The 21,527-nt window shown below is 39.3% G+C and overlaps 1 protein-coding gene and 1 pseudogene across 1 annotated transcript in view; both read right to left on the reverse strand.

Annotated features, from left to right (window-relative positions):
• The window catches only part of LOC123811340 (echinoderm microtubule-associated protein-like 6), a 126,890-nt gene that overhangs the window by 88,598 nt on the left and 16,765 nt on the right, over window positions 1-21,527 (reverse strand). The window lies entirely within an intron of this gene.
• On the reverse strand, window positions 12,520-12,622 carry LOC123812327 (annotated as a pseudogene).

A 21,527-nucleotide genomic window follows, 5' to 3' on the forward strand; every position in this document is an offset into this window, starting at 1 on the left:
GCTGGGAAGAAGCGAAGGATGGGAACGGAAGGAATCAAAGATGCCTCCTGGGCTTGGGGCCTGAGCGAACCGGTGAATGGTGATGCCGAGTACCGGGACAGAAAGACAGGAAGAAGGTTAGGTTTAAGGAGGCCTGGGAGTGGGAGGAGGTCAAAGGCTCTGTTTTTGCCGTACAGTTAAATCTCCAGATATGAAGATCTCAAGTGGGCAGTTAGACTGAGTCCTGAGCTCCGCAGAAGGATCAGGACTGAAGACATGGATATGGACAGCAGAGTGAAGGAGATAATTACAGGCACAAAACTGAAACTGTGCCTAGGGAAGAGCCCTGGGGCACTTCAGCACGCAGTGGTCAAGCAGAGAAACGTCCAGCCTAAGGCAATAAGAAGGCAGCCCCAGAAAGGGGGGAGCGGGGTGACGGAAACAAGCAGAAGAACATGTTCTAAGCAGAAAGGAATGCTCCACTGTATCGAATAAGAACAGAGTTGTGACTGCCCTGGATTTGTGAACCTGGAGGTCATGAATGATGTGAATACGGCAGGTGTGGTGCAGTAGTGGCAAGAGAAGCCCAGATGGAGGCGACTGAGCACAGGAAGTGAAAAGTGGAAAAGGGCCATGCTGGACCATTCTTCCATTAAGAATTCAGAAATGTAGCAGTCTGAGCGCTGAGTGCTAACACGTTCGCCTAAGAATTACTGCAGATTCCCTAATGTAAAAAATGAAAGGGTGAGAAAGGAATCAGTCATCAATCCATTTAGGGCTAACGCCCTGAGGCAGGAGCATTCACAGCCACGGACTCAACAGGAACCCTGGCGCACTGCAGGAAACGGTGGTGCTCAGTGCACAGACGGCCACCTTTACAGTCACCATGGGTCTGACAATCCCAGTTTACACCTGCTGTCCCGGTGTGATTATTAAAAACTCTCAAAGAGTCCTCCTTTGGATGCTAAATGACATTGTTACCCCTTTTGTAGTTTACTGTTTCCTCGCCCAGCAACAGGCAAGCCCTCTCACTTAGGTGCTAAGTCAAGATCACTATTTAAGTAGAAAACTGCTCAAGAAGCTAGGTAAGAAGCTAAGGGAAAATATCTATCAATTTACTTGTGAAATATTAAAGGTTTCATCATACCGTTTCACATAATGCAAAATTGTCTATATTGTCAAATACCAAATCCTAAATTACAATCACATAATGTAACAGTTAATACTGAATAATATTTTTTAAACATTTTTTAAATTCTCACCTGATGTATTGCTTTTAGGGAGACAGGACGGGAGGGAAAAAAACATTGACGCAAGAGAGGAGCATCAGTTGCTCACCTCTGTATGTGCCCGGACTGGGGATGGTGCACCTGCACCCGAGACCATACTTGCCCTGACCGAGGACGGAACCCGCATCTGAGGTGTGTGCTCTGACCAGGAATCCAAACCACAATCTTTCAGTTACAGGATGTTACTCCAAGCAAGTGAGACACACCAGCCATGGCAAATCATTTTATATATATATACACATATATACACATATATGATATATATAATGAACTCTTTTCATTATACACTTTAGTAGTTTTCAATGTTTTATTTTTACAGTGAACATGTATTATTTTGGTAATTCAAATTTCTTTGTTATTTAAATGGATACTTAAACATTTGTCAAAAACAAGAATCCACGAAAGATCAGGTGCATGGTATTAAAATCCGTATCTCCAGGCCTGGTCCCGTAGTTCCTGATGCTGCTGGCTTTGACAGATGAGCTGGAGTGAAAGCAGATGTCCTCTGCTACACTGAGCAATATTCAAGGCTAGAATTACAGTGCAATCTCCTGACAACACCACTGATTCATCAAAGCCTCCTGACAACCTACCTCGTGCACAGGACACCCAGACCAGCTCAAATACACATTTGCCGGTTTATGTGCAAAGTTCCGCCAGATTCTGGGTTCTCAACCAGCTCATCCGTATATTGCATTTTGATTAATTAAAGTAAGTCCATTTCCCAGCTTTTTGGCTAGAGTGATTCTTAGCTGCCCAGCTTTGAGCTGAAAGCAGGAAGCACACAGCCAAAACCTCATGCGAACAAAGTGCCTGCAGCCTCATGGGCGGAAAGTGGTCCCAACTCCAGTTCCGCCACGCAGAAGCGAGGGGCTCCGGGGCAGCTATGAGAGCCCCACTGACAACAGGAACCATATTTTTCCAACTCATGCTAAAATTCTAATTATCACTATCCACATGGGTGGGCATCATGTGGATATAAACATGAAGTATTTCAATTGGAACACATAAACCATATGTCAGGATTTAGAATTTTTATGTGATTTTCATCTGTATAGAAGCTAAAATCCCATTCATTTTCTGAATAAAAAAATAATTTTGCATAGAACCAATTATATACAAATACATATTGAACTAGAAAAGTTTTAGAGCTGTAAGAATCCTTAGAGATGATCTAATCTACCCTTTTTATAAAGGAGAGAACAGACTCAGAGGAGACAATGGCGGGTCCACAATCACACAGGTAGTTAATACAGATCCTGGACTGGGGCCCCCAGCTCAGCATTGCTACCGCATTATTTGCCATGAACAAGGTAAATGCCCATGAACACCCCACAGACAGACATCCATGCAAGCTGACAACTACACAGTGACAGAATACAATCAGCCTAATGTAAACAAACTGTTCACAGCGGTTTCACTGCTGTGACCTGAACACTCTTCAGAGTCATTCAGACGCCTCTGCTCTCGGCGGGGAGAACAGCACTGCAGGCAAGCGGAGAAAGGTCCCTGAGATGTAACCCTCCAGATGCTATTATCTCCCAGTGGGTTCTAACAATAAGAAGCCAAGACATTGCTAAATTAGTTCCATTCTTTGACAGTTGCTGAATCCTTATAATATTTTTTTAAAAGGCACCCAAATGAAGGACATGTCTAGGATCAGCTAAAGCCAAACAAAATGTTTGCATTGTTCTTAAAGACCAATGAATCAGTCATCAGGGTGTTTCAAATCTGTAGGAACCCTGATGAAACGGAAACAGGGCATCGCCAGTCGGAAGGAGGACTTCGAATACGACCTCCTCTGCAATGATGCGTCTCTGGTGGTGTACTCCTAACCCAACATAAAAAACTTTCCTACAACGCATTTCCACAACCTCTGCAAAGCTTAAGACTCTTTATCCAGAATGTGTGATTTTATGCAGATGTTTGTAAGCAGAATTTAAAATTTAATCAGAAGTACTTCTTCCAGAATTTTTTTGCAAGTTAAAGCTATTACAACTGTGTGTGTGTGTGTGTGTGTGTGTGTGTGTGTGTGTTTATTCTTCTCTTCCCATTACCTAAGTATTCCCCAGGCTCAGACAGGCTACTCAATAAATGTGCACCACACACAACTGAACTGCAATACAAACAGTAGGAATAAAACAGTCTGCATGTGAAATATCTTTTTAGACTATACTCTAAAAGTATAAGCTTGGGTGTTTTTTTTTAAAAAAATAACATATGCTTTCCACTCTTGAGAAAAAAAATACCTACATACATTTTATTTATTTTTATCTAATAGATTCTACTTTATCATCCCATGTAATAAAACTACGAAACTGTCTCCGTGTTGACCCATGACAACCTAGGTTTCTTTCTAGCTGTGGGCTCTTCTTCACTGATGCTGCATCCTGAGCAGATGGGGGACTATCAGGCTGCCTTGTCATTCAGGGTTACCATGCGCACACGTCACCAGTTCACACTGTGGCCCAACCACACTCTCAGGAGAGGACGCAGGATGCTCCACAGAAAGAGCGACAGCAAACAGACACTCTACCAAAACCTACCCTGATTGTCTCACTCAAGGAGAGTAATTTTGACAAAATGATGGGAAAGCAGGCTATTCTGCTAGAGGTATTTAATACCTGAGGTGCTCCTTTTAGCCGCAGTTGCATAAAGGGGCACAGATGCTCCTCCTATCACAGTAGGTTCTGGTTATGAAGTCACTTATTTGCGGTAAATACCAGGTACATCACAAATAGAGTAAGACATTGTGCTGAGTAAGAGAACTGTGAGAGAATCTGAAGCTAAAGAGAGGATATTTATATACAAGATAGAAAAAAAGAATCTAATTAGAAAACTACCATTTGATGACCATCATGATAATTAAAGCATGAATCATATTTGATGTTAAAAATCCTGGTTGAAAGTTTGATGAGAAACATATTTACATAGTGTCAAAGTATTTTCCACATGACACTTATTAATTACAAAGGGAAAATGTAACTACAGTAAAGAAAGCTGGCAGGCACCACCTAAACCAAGTGACCAGAGTTAATGTCACCAGTAACAGCACAAATCAACAAGATGTACCTCTCAAGAGCGTATGTGTACAGAGAAGAACACAGCATCATTTCTATGATGTTTCTGCCCAAAATGTACAACCTAAATCATGAGGCAAATTAAACAAACACAAACTGAGAGACATTTTACAAAATAACTGGCCTGTGCTCTTCCAAATATCAAGGTCCTGACAAAGAAAGGCAGAGCGAATGCTCTAGATTAAGGAAGACTAAAGAAATTTGATGTATAAACATAACACGTGATCTGGGATTTTCTTTTGCTCTAAAGGACATTATTGGGACAATTGTCAAAATGTTAATCAAATTTTGTAGGTCAGATGATAACATTGTTTAAATGTTAATTCACTGATTCTGAGGATGCATTGTGATTATGCAAAGGAATATCCCAGTTTTTAGGAACTACAAATTGTAGTATTCAAGGGAAAGGAGACATCAATCAGGATTGCAACTTACTCTAAATGGTTCAAGAAAAAATACATACCCATATATATGTTTGTATATGTATGTATGCACATATGTGTGTATGTATGCATTTATGATAGGTAGGTAGATGGTTAGATATAGAGATGATATAGGAAGGGAGGAAGAAAGGATAAGAGAAAGTGGAAGGGAATGATAGAATATTAAGTCAAATATGGCAAAATACTAACATTTGGGGATTCTGAATGAAAGGTACATGGGTATTCTTTGTAATAGTCTTGGAACCTTCCAGTAAGTCTGAAATTATTTCAAAATAAAAAGTAAACTAAAAAAGAAAGGAGAATGTATATACTTAAATAATGGTTAAAGTACTTACTAAAAAATAATAACTATTAAATACCTATTAGGTGATATAGTGCTATATGCTATAGGAACTACAGTAAGAAGAAGATATGAAGCCCTGGCTGGTGTAGCTCAGTGGATTGAGCACGGGCTGGGAACCAAAGTGTCCCAGGTTCGATTCCCAGCCAGGGTACATGCCTGGGTTGCAGGCCATAACCCCCAGCAACTGCACATTGATGTTTCTCCCTCCCTTCCCTCTCTAAAAATAAATAAATAAAATCTTTAAAAAAACAAGAAGATATGAAATATGTCTGCCCTTAGACTTATAGAAGAGGTTTAATAAAATAAAATAATCAGAGAACAGTTCAAAAGCATAGATATACAATTAAATGATAAAAATTATAAGTATGCATAATTAATTAATAACAATTTTGAGCCACTGTCTAAGATTTAAAATAATGACAAACCACACCAAAAAATAAGATCTATCAGCACTTCTGGGCTTACAAATATGCTTGTAAATAAGTTATGAAAATATATTCATGTGTGCATATAATTACACACAAGAATTTAGAAGCTGAATGTAAAAAAAATTTGCTGCTTCTAAAACTTCTATAATCACTTGAATTTGAAATGCAGGTAATTTTTCCAATCAAGGTAAGATATTCAGAAGATGTTTTTATGATAAAGTGAAAAATAGAAAGAATATTCCAATGATGGTAAAAGAAAAAGAGTTTTGAAATAGAAACAAGTATACAGAGCCAGCATGAGCATTAGCTAACTATTCATATGTGTAAATTAACCCTTTCCCACCAATCAAATGTCAACGAGCCCTGATGAAGAAAATCCACTAAAAGCTTTAATGGAAGCATCTCGGATAAATTTCAGCATAAGCAATTATAAACAGAGGAGGTTAAATAGGAGAATCTGGTATCTCCTACACTCTACACTCTGAATGGAAAAAAGTTGGAAAAATCACCTCGGCCCTTTGCTGCCCCATTTCCCCAGCGTGGGTTTGATTCTGCCCTAGGGAGAATCTTATTTAGCTAGTCACTGCACTGATAAGTGATGTTCTTAAAAATCAAGTTCACCTTTCAGTTCCGCCTTGTGTTTACTGATGAGGGCATAATTTAAGTTGGCCTCTCCCTAAATTAAAGCCAGAGGATATCACTTAAGCCACTGCATTACTAAGCATTAATGTAAGCAATGCAAACAAGATGGTAAGCAACAAGAGGCAAACAAGTGCAATTTAAGGTTGATGTACCTCAGATTCCTTATACAAGCAGAGTGCCCCAAGGTTTCACAAACAATAGGGGCAGTGAATTTATTTATGATTACTTTGAGGAAATCAGATGTTGAGTTAACTATCAGTTCAACTTTTTTCCTCTTGGTCCAATCTCATTAACCCCAAATTTACTTTAATTGGATCTCATTTGAATTTGCTGATTTCATAATGCGTGACTAATAATATTTCTACCATGTCCACTTTGTGCCAGTTTGTGTTGATTTAGGAAATTATATGGACTTGATCTTATTTTACATGCAGACAGTACCCAGGGTTGCTCTTAACAACATTTCTCATAATAGAATGAAAAGAATTAGACAGCATGGGGTATGAATTATGATCCTTGACAGGTTACCTATTAGCCATTTTTGCCAATCTAAAGAAAATGTAACCTTGACCAAAAGGCAAGAAGATAAATCCAAGAGAGGAAGACCAGAATTCTAAAAATGTCCTTATCTCTCAACAGCCACCCAATTTCTGGGTCAAAACCCTAAGAGATGGCACAGAACCACCAAGATAATTTCGGGAGGTTGCCAGGGCTGGGCATCTTGAACCTCACTTCCCAGACTCAGCTAGCCACAGCCGCCCGGAAAAAGCCTCCAAACAGATGCGCCCCCTAGTGTCACGCAAGGAGAACACCATGGCTTATCAGAGACTTCCCCACTTCCCCGCCCCCCAAGCCCACTGAGGCATTTTTCCAATGAAATGGATGTTATTCCCAATCTCTATCTTAACTATTTGGAAATACAATCACTTTTTAGGGTCCTGGTATTTCATATCTACATTTTTTCTATGCATTTGAGAGTAGATGCCCATATCCTATACTTACATACCCATCAAAAAACAACGTAGGCACACCCAGTCATGCACTGTTTGATTTCAACTTACAACATTCTTTAATAGCAGATTATGAACTTAAAAAATAACAGAAGCTCTGAATATATCTTGTTTTGTATATCTTGAGTTTTATAATTATCTTAATGTTTGACATATTCAAAAAATAAAATTAAGTCATCAAGGATGGGAGAACTCAATGCAAACTAAAATAAATTGTAACCCAACTATATTTAAAATGAATAATTTTACCGTGCTGAATTTTTAAAAACAGAACTAATCCAAGTAACTTCTGAACACATAACTTTGACAACTGTCAATGTAAAGAAAAATAACTGCAAATAGTCTTGAACTTTTCTTAGTAGTTTTGTTTTAATAGTCATTGGGTATAGCTACCTAGAAACTTTTTAATGTGTACCGCAAGGTTAATCAAATATGTAAATGCACTAAAGTTTTTGTGAGCCAGGCTTCTCACTGTGGAAGAAAGGAAATACAAATAATGAAGAACTCAGGGTAGGGAGATATTAAAATAGAAAGTATCCATATAAATTTAAAAAAAACTTTAAAGATTTTATTTATTTTTAGAGAGAGAGTAAGGGAAGGAGAAAGAGAGGGAGAGCAACATCCATGTGTGGTTGCCTCTAACACACCCCTTGCTGGGGACCTGGCCTGAAACCCAGGCATGTGCCCTGACTGGGAATCAAACCGATGATCCTTTGGTTTGAAGACCAGCTCTCAATCCACTGAGCTCTACACCAGCCAGGACCTAAATTCAAAAATCTTAAATCTATTTCTACCACTTACCTGTATCTGTGAGAGTGTGCAGGTGTGTGTACTTCCCAGTCTGTCTGCTGAAAAGGTCAAGAAGCAATGACATTCTAGTACAGCAATGATCACATATCTTGGGTTTTAAATATCGGTCCCCACTACAAGAATCAGGGCTCCTTGGAGAAATGGTTGATTCCGCTGGAGCAGGTAAAGTACTACATAGACCAAGAACAGCTAATTATGCCAAAAAGTAATAAAGTGCTAAAAAAATTATAAAAACATGTCAAAAGGATGCAGAAAATAGCTCAAAGGGGTTCCTACTGACCCTGGGGAAAATTTGACCATCAAAATAAATAAGAGCCTACATTACAACAGAATGCTGACTAATAAATCTAGAAGGAATGATAGAGTTTTAAAAATCATAAATTCAAACAGAAATTAGTAATAATGCATACTGAATTTGAGGGTGGGAGAAGCTCAATGAGGAGTTAAGATATTTTCATATACTTTTAAGGTGCTCTCCCACAAATTATTTATTATAATAGGAAAACTATGCAACAGAGAAAATTGTTAACACATTAATGATCAATTTTAATATGATCAACTTTACCATTGCTGATAATGAGCCAACAGACATTACGCGCCTCCAGAGACAATGCCCTAAGGAGGTACCCTATCGTTCTCGAGGCTCCAGTCAGAGGCAAACCCTGAATCTGAAGGAAACATAAGGAAACATAAGATAAGCCCAACATGAAGGACATTCTGTAAAATAATGCCTGGATTCTTCAAAAATATCAATGTCCTAAAAGACAAAAAAAGAAAGAAAGAAGAAAAAAGGCTGAGACACTTCGCCAGATGAAAGGAGACTGAAGAGACGTGACGACCACGTTCGATACATGAGCGGGACCGGAACCTGCACCAGAGAAAAGCTGCTCCAAGGACCATTACTGGGACAACCGACTAAAGCAGAACACACACCTGTTCACAGTATTTATAGGTAACAGTATCTGTCCATATTAAATTTTCTGCATTTAATAACTACTATGGTTACGTAAAAAAATGTCCTTATTCTTAAAGTTACAAGTTTTAGTATTAAGAGTAAAGGGAATAATGTATGCAGCCTACCTTCAAGTGATTCATAAAAGGGAATATTAATCTATATCTATGAGGAGGGAGACTGATAAGGCAAATGTGTCAAAATACTACAAAGATGGGTGAACTCTGTGGGCTCTTTTTCTGTAAATTTGAAATTATTCCAAAATAAAAAATTAAAGAAGATTTTATATTTTGAATTTAAAAAATAAGTACCTACAACTAGTTTTTGAACCATTTTAAATATTTCCATATTATAATTCAGACAAATTAAAATCAAGCTATATACAGAGTTTATGATTTATATTAATGGAAGAACTGCTGATCAAATTGCATGTGATTCATAATGTTTTATTTATGCTTTTGTGATTTTTCAAAATGATTAGCCAAATATTTTGTAATTTAATTAGTTACATTTATATATTAAAACCTATGTTAAATAAAACTGGTAAACTGCTCTGAAAATCAAAAATAACTTATTTGACTTTCTTATTAGTAATTATAACATGGAACTACCAAAACTTTAAAAAATCCTGACACTTCCCCCAAGGTTAATGCAAACAGAAACCTTGGTTTATGTGTTTCTTTTTTCAGTTAAGCATTTATAGGAAAATAACCATTATTTACTGATATACTCTCAAGTTTGCAAAATTCAAGGTTATAGCACTGAACAGGTCCACTCCATAAACTGGTAATATTAATGACATTTGCAACCCATTTACAATCATATTCTTGGATGAAATAACTGTATAGAAAACAATTTGTCAGCATGATGAGGCTCATTGTCATTCAGCTGTACTACTACTAAGAATAAAGTAGAAATTAAAATCATAAAGCAGAGAAGCTTAAAATCTAGTTTTTAAAATAATTTGGGATTAACTTCACTAGCATAAACCTCAAAGACACTGATTACTGAGCTCAGAATATCCCAGCTTAATTAAAACATCACTGATCACCATTCACCAGGCTAAGCCGCATCTCTTCCATATTCGGGAAGTTTGTATTTCTAGGTTCCCCCAGACACAGAGGGGAGGGTAACCTCCATTCTTTTCACCTGGCCCAGGTTCTTTTTCTAATAAATATATTCCTTTCATTTCAAAGCAGCTGGAAGAGTTTGGGGGGCAGAGGAATGAAAGTAGCAGTTTGCTGTCAAGTTTTGCTTGTGGAGGAAAAGATGAAACATCCACAAACCAACTTCTTCAAATAGAATTACATTTACTAAAAAGAATTAAATTCGATAGCACAATATACTTGCAAGGTCGTGAGGAAACAGGTCTCCAAGCCCGGTGCCTCTCGGTAATGCAATTCTGCAGAATACATTACAGTTGAAATGGGCATAGCTGTGTGACCAAGGAAGTTCACCTCTAGATGTCTTCCTAGAAGGACGCCCCCACCATGTGTACAGGTATTTACCAAAGAACCTAAATGTCTTGAAAAGCTTGAAAAGCAAATGCCTATCAGAAGGGAAATTTATTTAGAAAGAGAAGAAATACATGCACAAAGAACACTGTGTAAATTGTTGGGTAGACTTGTGAATATGAAGACTAAAACTAACAGAGTGAAAGATGCAGCCTCTCTTACTCGATCTTACTCAAGCCTGCACGGTTCCCGTGGCCTCGAGGCGAGCAGCCCCTGCTTTAAACATGCTAATCATTAGAGAAATTCTGCTTTGGGCTTCAGTTTTTACAAAAACCAACACTTCTGTTTTCTCTTCCCTTAACATAAAAGAAGCCTGAACTTTGCACTTCTGAAAATAGATTTGAGGGTTAGAACCCTCATCCTCTCAGTGGGTGCCTTCTTGATCAATAAACCTTTCCTTACTCCAAACTCGGATGTTTTGAGTTTTGGCCTTTTGAAGCACTGGGCACATGGGCTTTGGCTGGTAACAAAAAAGACAGACGTCAAACTCATAGCAGCAGTGGTTAACCTTTGGGGATTATGAGGAGAGACCAGGAATGGAAAGTGAAACTTTATCCATAATGTTCTAAAGTTTAAAGGAAAATGTATTCATGCATTACTTAATTAAAAATTAGTATTCAAAGATTTTTTACATGGATCATGTTAAACACTATATAAATCTAACAGGTCAACTTGACTATAAAATGATGGAAACTGAGAAAAACTGATAATTAGGCTAAGTTTGACTAATTGTTTAAATTTTTTATTGAATTTATTGGATGACACTGGTTAATAAAATTATATGGGTTTCAGGTGTACAATTCTGTAACTGGTTGCAGAGCAAGGGGTCCCCAAAGTCCCCACAGCCAATCAAGGCGAGAAGATAGCTGTGCTACCTGCCCCAGGCAAAAGGTATATGTGACTTTCAGAATGTATCCTGACTCGTGACACAGCCAGGGGAGGTGGAGGCCCCTGCATCACTGAGTCACTCTCATCCTGACTAAAGATGACAGTCAAATGAAGGTATATATACGGGGCAACTGGCAAAAGTAGCCAATTGTAGGTGGGGCTGGATACAAGGTCATGTAGGAAGTAGGTCAGCATGTAAAATAAGGGTGGGCTGAAAGAGAAGGGTTTTGGTCCATCGTGAGGTCTGTAGTGAGAAAGGAGCCACATGAGCTATAGCAGCAGGCAGCCATGAAGGTCAGCCATGAAGAGAGAGGAGGGGGTAGCCATGAGGGAGGGAGCCAGAGAAGATTCTGCTGTGCTGCCTGTAGTGAGGGAGGAGCTACATCTGCTCCTCTGAGAATTCGGCCATGCATCCTGGTGTGGTAAGGAAGCAGACATGCAGTCTGCAGTGAAGTAGCCAATGTGAAGGATAAAAGGGGGTAAGGAGAGAGCTGATGGAGCTGTGCAGGAACCTGCCTTACCAAGCACGGATTAGTGGGAGATGTCTGGAATGCTGAACTGTGACCAGAGGCTACAGACTTCTGCTTCTCTGGGGAACATACGGAGAGGCCACTCTCTTAGGACTTGTGCCTTCCCAGACTTCACCATGATCCAGTGCAATGTGGCACATGTTTTCCTGGACTATTACATGGAGGCTGAGGACAACATACCCCAGATCCTGAAGGAGAGAGCTGCTGCTAGAGGATGGTGACTCTGAAACCCATGAATATACTTTCCAGAGGAGATGGAGAACTGTTTGTGCGGCCAATTTAAGAACAGATAAGGATATGGAAAGCTACTGGGCATGGTTTTAGCTTATACCCTGGTGGGGAGCAAGGGAGGTGCTGGGTCTCATGGGAGAACAGAACCCTGAATAGAAATGCTCCCAGTCGCCCTAAGGTTAGAACCCTGTAAATAAAAACCTGTTTCCCTCAACACTAATTGTTGGGTCATGCATCGAGACACCACATGCATGAGGTGGTGTCTCGGTTACAATTCTACAATTGCTCGGTTACAATTCTATTAATACGTCATCTGTATATTGCTTTGTGTGATCACCACCCCAAGTCAAGTCTCTTTCTGTCACCATTTATCTCCCACTATACTCTCTTCTACTTCCTCCAACTCTCCTTGAATTACTTACATTTTTAAACTGGTAAGAACAGATACTACCCTTGATCTTAGCCAAAAAGCTGAGAAGCAATGAATTACTTACATTTTTATTTTATTTTTTTAAGATTTTATTTATTCATTTTTAGAGAGAGGGGAAGAGAAGGAGAGAGAAGGAGAGAAATATCAATGTGTGGTTGCTTCTCACACACCCCATACTGGGGACCTGGCCAGCAACTGAGGCATGTGGTCCAACTGGGAATGAAACTGGAGACCCTTTGGTTTGCAGCTCACGCTCAATCCACTGACCTACACCAGCCACAGCGAATTACTTACATTTTTAATACATTGGAGCAATGACCCAGAATCAGAGTCTGAATCTTGATCTTGCTGCATGTACTAAACCCTACTGCTTCCTAAAGTGAGTTAACTATCTTATTTCCTCATCTATACTTAACATTTTTAAGAAACCCACTGGAAGAAGGGATATAAGGGAGGAGAAAGGGAGGGAAAGGAGGAAGTTGCCCCAAGTATTATACCTTATTATAATTATTTGTCTGACTTCAAACTTTAATTTTGGATAATGTATAGTAAGATTTGAGTGGTAAGGAGAGAAATGCTAACAGAAAACTATCTAAAAAATCTTTTATTTAAAATAAAATAACAAACCAGGGAAGGGATATTCTACTAAGGATCTTGACAATGCTAGACTCTAGAGAATTGAAAATATCAACTCTTTTCCAATAGATGATATGAGAACAATTCCCAAAGTCTAGGCAAAATACATTTAGGACATGTAGGCAGTTAGAAAGATGAAGGAATCCACTTCTTTTAAATAATTTCCACCGAAGGAAGGTGGATACATTAATTTGCATCTACTCTGAACCTAATTAGTAAAACTTAACAACTGTTCTCTCACATATGTAAATTTATTTCCTGAAATGTGAAAGAGAATAGCCCTAGGAAGACACCACAGTGCTAGTTATACAGGCAAATTTCATATCCTCCATAAAAGGTGAGAGGTTTATTATTATATTTCTTTCACAGGTAAGTTTGTAAATTCTTCTGGTGGTTACCCCAGAAACTACAACACATACACTTGACTTCTAGAAGCTCAATGTTAATCCATACTTTTATTGTCTTTCCAGAAAGAACTTGGAACACTTTAAGTCCCTTTCAACTTTAATACTATTATTGTTATGCATTTAAAAAATATTATGCACATTTTGAATATTTAACAAAATATTACTACTGTTTTATATAGTCAGTGTTCATTTATCATTGTCTTTCTGTTATCTCTGATTTTCCAACTGGGGTTATTTTCCTTCTGCCTAAAGAACACTCATTTAGAATTAAAACTGAGAGGATTTGTTGCCAGCAGACCCACACTTGAAGAAATTCTAAAGCCTATTTTTCTTTTAGTGTGGGTCTGCTGGTGGTAAATCCTCTCCGTGGTTTTAGTCTAAAAATATCTTTATTTCCCCTTTTTCTACCATTATCCTGCCAGTTATCCATCCAGTTGCTCTGAGGTCATCTATCTTCTTCCTCTGGAGGATTTTCTGATTTTCTCTTTATCTTTGATTACCTGCAGCTTCACTATTACATGCCTATAAGTAATTTTTTTTATTTATCCTGGTTAGAAGCCTTTGGCCTTTGAAGTATGAGAGTTGATATCTTCTATCAGTTCTGGAAAGTTTTTCAGCAATTATATCCTTAAATATTGCATCTTCTCTCTCTCTCTCTCTCTCTCTCGCTCTCTCTCTCTCCCCCCCCCTTTTTCTCTCCCTGTCCTTTTGAGTCACTAAATGAATATATGCTAAAATTTTCTGCTGATTGTCCCTTTTGTCTTGTCTCCTCATATGCCTGGTCACCTCTGACTGTGGCTGGACAGTGTATTTGAAAAATGATCTCTAGAAATAACTTGAAGTGTGGATGCTGTTATTCTCTATCGAGGATTTCTGCTTGCTTCTTCCAGACTTCTGAGGTCCTAGAAGCCCTATCAAGCCAAGTTCCTCACTTAAGTTTCCCTGAATTACTTAAGTGTCAGGAATGAATCTAGGATTCAAGCTGTATGAGGGATACTTTGCTTCCAGTTCATCTTCAAGGCAGAGGATGAACATACCAGGATTCATGGCTTCATAGCAGAGTGCCACTTTTGCCACCCTAGCTCCTTAAGGTCCCCAAAAGGAGCTTCTCAGCAGCCTCCTCTAGAGACACCTCCAGGGCACAACAGCTATATACTCTGCATTCTCGGCTTCCCTGAAATCTCAGTCCCACGAATTACGTACTATCTTACTATTTATGGATGATTTTTAGAAGATTTACTTTTATATTTCACCTGACGTTTTAGTTATCTTCATTAGGATAATGAAGCTCAGATTACCTAGTCTGCCATTGCTAGGTATTACTAGAAACTCAAGAGTAAGTCTATTAAAAAAACAGTCAAAGAATTATAGCAGTACTTCTCACCTTAGCACAGCCTAACATTTGGATCTAATGAACGTATTCAATTCCAAACAGACCGTGAATTGAACACATTCGTGGTCTGAGCATACATTCATTGGACCATGAATGACCAATACATTCATGGTCAAGGAGAGAGCATCAACGTTTGAGAGCACACATTGATGCTCTCTCCTTGAACATCACACTATAGCTTGATAATGAAGATTTACTGACATAAATCCAACTTTTCTTTGGATTTAAGTGAGGTGGTATGTGTAAAGTTTTTAGAAGAATGCCTGACACATAGTATGCTCTCAATAAACATATGCCAATGTAATTATTACTATTTCCAAAATAAGTGAATCCTTACAGTATTTCCCCACAGTCTTACAAGATACCACCACTATTCTTCATTCCGGTATTACCGTAAGAAATTCTCCAGAAAACTAAAGTCACTCATTCATTTAGCTATTAAAAAACACAAAAACTTTAGACTGTCTTCCTAAATTCAAGTTTTTGGGGGCGGCTACAAGAAATACCAGTCAAAGCCGCTGTAAACCGTAAGCCTTACTGTCAAATATGCATATTATCATTCATCCCACGTGAACTGGTCCTCTCTCACTCCTGAGAAGAGGGCACAGCCGCAGACTGTCACACAGCTGTCCTACAGCCCCACATCTCACAAGTGAGAAAAGAATGGAAAACATTCAACAGCAGCTGCTTCGCTGTGCATAAGGGTGAGCCACCCAGGAAGCTGTGCCATATGCTGAGTGACCAACATTCCATCACAATTTTTAGTGCTCAAGCCTGTGATCAATTTACCTGTTATATGTGAAAGTGATGATCATAGGAAGAACCTCTGTAGTTCTAAAAGACAACTTGCGGACCGTCCATATTTTACGCTTGGAGAGCAGAGCCCCTGCATCGCCCCGCACCACTCTGGGAAGGAGCGTCGCCAGGGGTGCGGCAAACCCAGCACAAAGAGCCGTGCTCTCAGACCAACCTGAACCCATCCTGCAAGCCTCTCAAAGTAAAATACATCACATTCATTTAAGAAACAGTTAATGAAACCTGGTTTCAGACAGCTACTTTGGTGGGATCTGGGTATTTAATGGTGAAGGTAAGATGATTCCGGCCTCCTAGAATTCAGTCTAGTCATACAGGAGAGGAAGAGACAGAAATGCATACCTATATTACAGAGTAATCAGTACTACGATGACGGAAGTATATAGGGCACTGGGGGACAATACAGGGAATGGGAAATCAGGAAAGGTATCCCAGGAAAATCACTTTTAAACTGAGACCTGAGAGACAAGTAAGAGCCAAGCAAAGATGAAAAGATAGAAGATTCCAGAAACCACATGTATAGAGGCCCAGAAATAAGAGAAACCATAAGGGCACATTCTAGGAAAACAGAAGGAAAAGCTAAGCCTACTCTGTGGGAATGTGTCCATAATCAGGGCAGGCTGGACTCCCACCAAAAACAGTGTTACATGTCATTTTGTCACAAAGAAAAACAAACCACCATAAAAGAGTCAGGAGATACAACAAACAAGAGAATGAATATATACCACATACACCCCACACACATACCCCCAAAGATTTGAAAATAATAATAGAACAATTTGAAAGATTCTAAATATTTGAGAGATTCTGAATCTATTTAAAGTCAATAAAAAAACAAGAGAAGTTATAGATACCATATGGCAACGATAACACAGCAGAAAACAGAAGAAAGAAAACTGAAAATCAAATAGAACTTGTAGAAATGAAAAAATATAGTCACTGACATTCAAAATCTAATGCAAGACTTCTAGTTTGAAAGCATTTATCTATGCTTCTCCCCAAAACAAAACTAAAAAGATAGGGAGTAATTTTAAAAGCCACAAAGAGAACAAGAAAGGGAAAAAATACACAAGAGAAACTTTTTTAAAAAAGGAGTTAGAAAGCAAAAGATTAAGTGGTAGCTGATTTTAGGGCCCTAAGAAAGCTGAAATCTAAGCCTACCAGGCTGGGAGTGGGAAGAGGAAGGGAAGCCAGAAAGAAGTAGCTGGTTCACAGTCACAGCCAGAAACCCAGAAAGGCTCAGGCTTAGAGATAAGAGCTCTGAAGGCAGGAGTGGGGGGTGGGAGAAAGTAGGGTGACTAGTTGAGAGTTTGCATAAAGAGCAAAGAGAAACAGACTCACAGATACGGAGAACAGACTGACAGCTGTTAGAAGAGATGGGGCTTGGGAAACTGGGTGAAAAAGGTGAAGGGATTAAGCAAAAACCAAACAAACCTCATAGACAATATGGTGATTACCAGAGGGAAAGGAGGTGTTGGGGGAGGTAGTAGAGGGTAAAGGGAGGATAACTGGTGATGAAAGGAGACTTGACTTAGCATGGTGAACACACAACACAATATACAGATGATGCATTATAGAATTGTACACCTAAAATCTACATAATTTTTTTAATCAAGTCACCCCAATTAATCCAATAAATTGTTTTTAAAAAGAGCAGTTAGTTCTCCAGATATTGTCCATCCACCCCAGAAGTCTGGAGGATTACTCTCTGCAAGGCTGCCCTGCTGAGCAGAGGGTTGAGGCTTAACTCCATGAATTAGGGTTAAGCAAGAGTCTGCTTAACCATGAAGTCCTCCCCACTTGAATACTGGAACCCTGGTGGTTAGAACCCACCCATCCCATCTTCAGGCAAGAGATTCTGGGATTTCTTTCCAGGAAAATTGGCCAAGACAAGCAACAATACCTCTCAGTTCTGACATTTTATCCTACTTCAATGAAAAAGCATATCCTGGGGTGAGGATTTAAAAAAAAAAAAAGCATGCAATTTTCTACTACCCACAAGGATGGCTAAAACTGGAAAAGACAGACAATACTAAGTGTTGACAAGAATATGTAGAAACTAGAACACTCTTACATTGCTGGTGCATAAATCAGTATAATACAACCACTTGGGGAAACTGTTTAGTAGTACATCTATTAAAGCTAAACATAGGTATTCCCTATGATCTAGGTATATAGCAAAATAAAAGTAGACATTCATCTGCCAAAAAATATATATAAGAATGTTCAGAGAAGCATTATTTGTAGTATCCCAAAGCAACCCAAGTGTCTAATAATAAACATAGTAAATTATATTCATGCACTAGAACACTACACAGAAATGAAAGAGAATAAGCTTCTTCCATGTGTGACAAGCTCAAATCTCATAACAGAGAGCTGAGCAAGTCAAACTCCACAGAAGAGCACACACTGTATGGTTTCATTTATATAAAGGTCACCAACAGGTAAAACATCTACATGAGAGGGGTTATTTTCAAAGGCAACAGTGAGTAGGAAGTGTCAGGTGAGAGGCACTGGAGCACAGTAATGTTCTATTTCTCAATCTATGTGGTTGTTACAAGGGTGTATCACTTTGCTGAACTTCATCAAGCTGAACACTGACAAATTGTGTGCTTTCCTTTGTATATGTATCCTTGAACTCAAAAGCTTACAAAAAATGAACAGAGATGTGGTGTCCACCTCTAGATAATATTTTTGGTCTTATTTTCAAAATTTTGTCTAATGTGCACATATACATATTATAGTGGGGGGAAAGCAACTTTTAAATAACAGCAGAATTGAGGTTCTGTGAGGTTCACAACAAATCCAAGTACAGTGTGTAATTTAAACACAGCGTAGCTGGTTGCCAGACATGCTGAAAATGATGACCTAGAATGAACTCTTCCTTAAGGTGGGGAAGAAGAAATAAATTTTCAGAAGCCTAAGTTACAAAGAAAGGATGTTAAAAAGTTTACCTTCAAAATGGTAATTATGTAAAATACAGACTTCTAAAGCATTTCATACAGCATTATGAAACCAAAGTTCTACTGCCCTTATTTCTTGAAGCTTGATTACAAAATTTTCATCATTTTTTTTGGTACTCTCTTACTGCCTTGGTTTGCAGAAAGCAAACCGAAGGCACTTATCAACCAAGAAGTAATAATAAATGGCACCACACACGCTGTATAAAAAACCTTGCATAATCAACCAGAAAAATGTTTAGGCCACTGTGTCAATATGGAATAACATATTCCTTCTGAACTGCAAGATAAATTTAAGTAATAAGCCCACAAAATAACTTGTGATTTTTTAAGTGAATCTAAAGTTTAATAAGGATATGGGGGCTGGGGCAGGGGATGTTATCGTGCATTGCCAGGCTTTTGTCCTTCCTTTTGTAAATTTCTTTCTTTAATCCTATTTTTTTTCTTTCTCTAGAAGTAGAAGCTCTAATTCAACACTTACTGTTTCCTTGTTCTGCATAAAAGAACTAAAGTTTCTTGTAAACATTCTACTCAGTATTCTAAAGGGAATCTCTCAATCGGAAGCTCCCATTTTATCTAAACACCTCCAACATCAGAACAAGATCACGCCCAAACTCCTTATACCTTTGTACGTTTCTCAGGAATGAAACCAAAGAAGTGGTCCCTGTCCTCCACACGAGTAGTAGGTTTCATATTTGCTACTTAACATGCCCCATATTATTCTGTTCTTGGTCCAAGTAAATTGTCTTCGTCACCATAAAAGTGGCTCTGATCTTCTACCTAAAAAGATACAGGGGAGGTGACCACCCCATTCAAAAGGATAACAAACAAGGATCTGTTGCTCCCTGGACTCAGCTATTCTCTGAATGATACACTTCAAGTTCAATGCCCAATCATTTTCTGGGCTTTCTTGTGAAATGTTTTAGTGAGCCACACATTTATTCCTCCTTCTGGCAATAACACTTCTTCTTTGTAGAAATTAACCTTTCCCCATCCCTTGTGGCTCTGGGAGGACTGCCCATCAGAATTCCTTGCCCTGGCTTGACAACCACGATACCCCAATTCTTGGCTGCAGGGAGAGGTCCGAAGGATGGGCTCACGACCCATGCAAGGCCAAACAGAATGTGCTTCCTTCTGATTTTACAATCTGGTGCTAAAAAAGCTTCCTGTTTGCTCTGAGGTCTCTGGCTGAGAGGCTGGAAACCTGAAGCCAGCCATGGCCACGGCATCCCTACACAGCCCACCCCCATTCGCTTGAGAGAAATCTGTCCACAAAAGGATAGAATGAGGTCAATGACCAGAGAGAAACGCAGCCAAGAGAGAGAGAAAGACAGTCTAAGAGAGTACTGACAATGCCATTGGAGTCCCTGCAGGCCCTGATGTCAGCACCAATCTGGAACTTTCCAGTGACATAAGCCACTGAATTCCTTTGTCTCCGAAGGCCAATTCAAGTTGGGTTCTACTACCCTGAACCAAAACTCTCAAAGACCAAAAACCTGCAGTGGTGCCCATGCCCATCACCACCAGCTCTCTGCTCTTACTGACTCCTCACAGCTTGTCGGAGGGGCGAGCACCTCAGAGTACAGATTCACTGGTGAACAAGTGGCCATGGCCATCCCAAATGGTAGATGTTCAGGTTGACCATTCCAGGACTAACAAGTGAATCTAGTCCCAGGAGTCGAGGATTAAAAACCTGCACGTCACCTGAGTTCTGTCTGGGCCATGTCCTAGGCTCTCGGGCTGGGCAGCCAGACTAAGGGGACGTGGTGTGCAGTGAGCCATGAGCAGCCTTGGAGCGCAGCACCACGGGACCCTCCTCTGCACTGAAGCGGAGTGTTTGTCGCACCCAAATCCTTCCATGTGACGTGACTGGTCCTGCCTTGTTCAAGACACGAGTGATGTAGAGTGTTGACTTTGCCCTCAGCAAATACATCAACAAAGAGTTAATCTGGACCTAGAACCAAGCAAAGTTCTTAGAAGAGACAGTTTGTTCCACAGATTCACTGTGAGAGGCCTGAATAGGTACAGCTTAATGGGTATTCATGTAGGCTCATGCATTATTTTTCTTTGGAAAATATCCCCGACTCTCACCATCAGATGACAATAACTGAGGGAAAAAAGCAGGCCAGGCAATTAAGTAAGTGGTAATTTAGGCAACTGGGGCCTGAGGTGAGGGAGGCGTGGTATGAAACCTGGATTGACAGTTATTAGCTACTGTCCTTGGGCAAATTACTTAATTCCTCTAGGCCTCGGTGTCTTCTTTAGCGAAGGGGTAATAATAGCGTGTACCTCAAGGACTTACTGTGAGGACTAAGTATCATTATGTACACAAAATGCTCAGAAAGTGCCTAGCACATAATAATAGCAATGAAACCATTATATATGAAGTCATCAGGTCAGAGATATTTGAATATAATACATATTACTGAATATTTTAATGGAATTTATTTCTGTGAGTCTTTACTTGTATAGATGTAGGCATCACCATTAAAGGGACCAAAGAGAAAAGAAGAAACAATGTTTACTATCAGCCAGAAATGCTTCACTTTCTTAAATTATAAAATTTCCATTCCTTTTGACTTCAGAGAAGTTAAAATTAATCCGATCCCAGATCAGCATATGTAGAGAAATGTCACTTTCCTACAAGGGCATTGGAACTTCTCTTTTTGGAAGGCAGTTGGTCAGTATCTATCACAAGGTAAATGTACGCATTTTCTTACCCTGGCCATTCTCCCTCCAGAAGGATCTG

The sequence above is a fragment of the Phyllostomus hastatus genome, unplaced genomic scaffold (assembly GCF_019186645.2).
Source record: "Phyllostomus hastatus isolate PE091 unplaced genomic scaffold, TTU_PhHast_1.1 phas_scaffold_78, whole genome shotgun sequence".
NCBI lineage: Eukaryota > Metazoa > Chordata > Mammalia > Chiroptera > Phyllostomidae > Phyllostomus > Phyllostomus hastatus.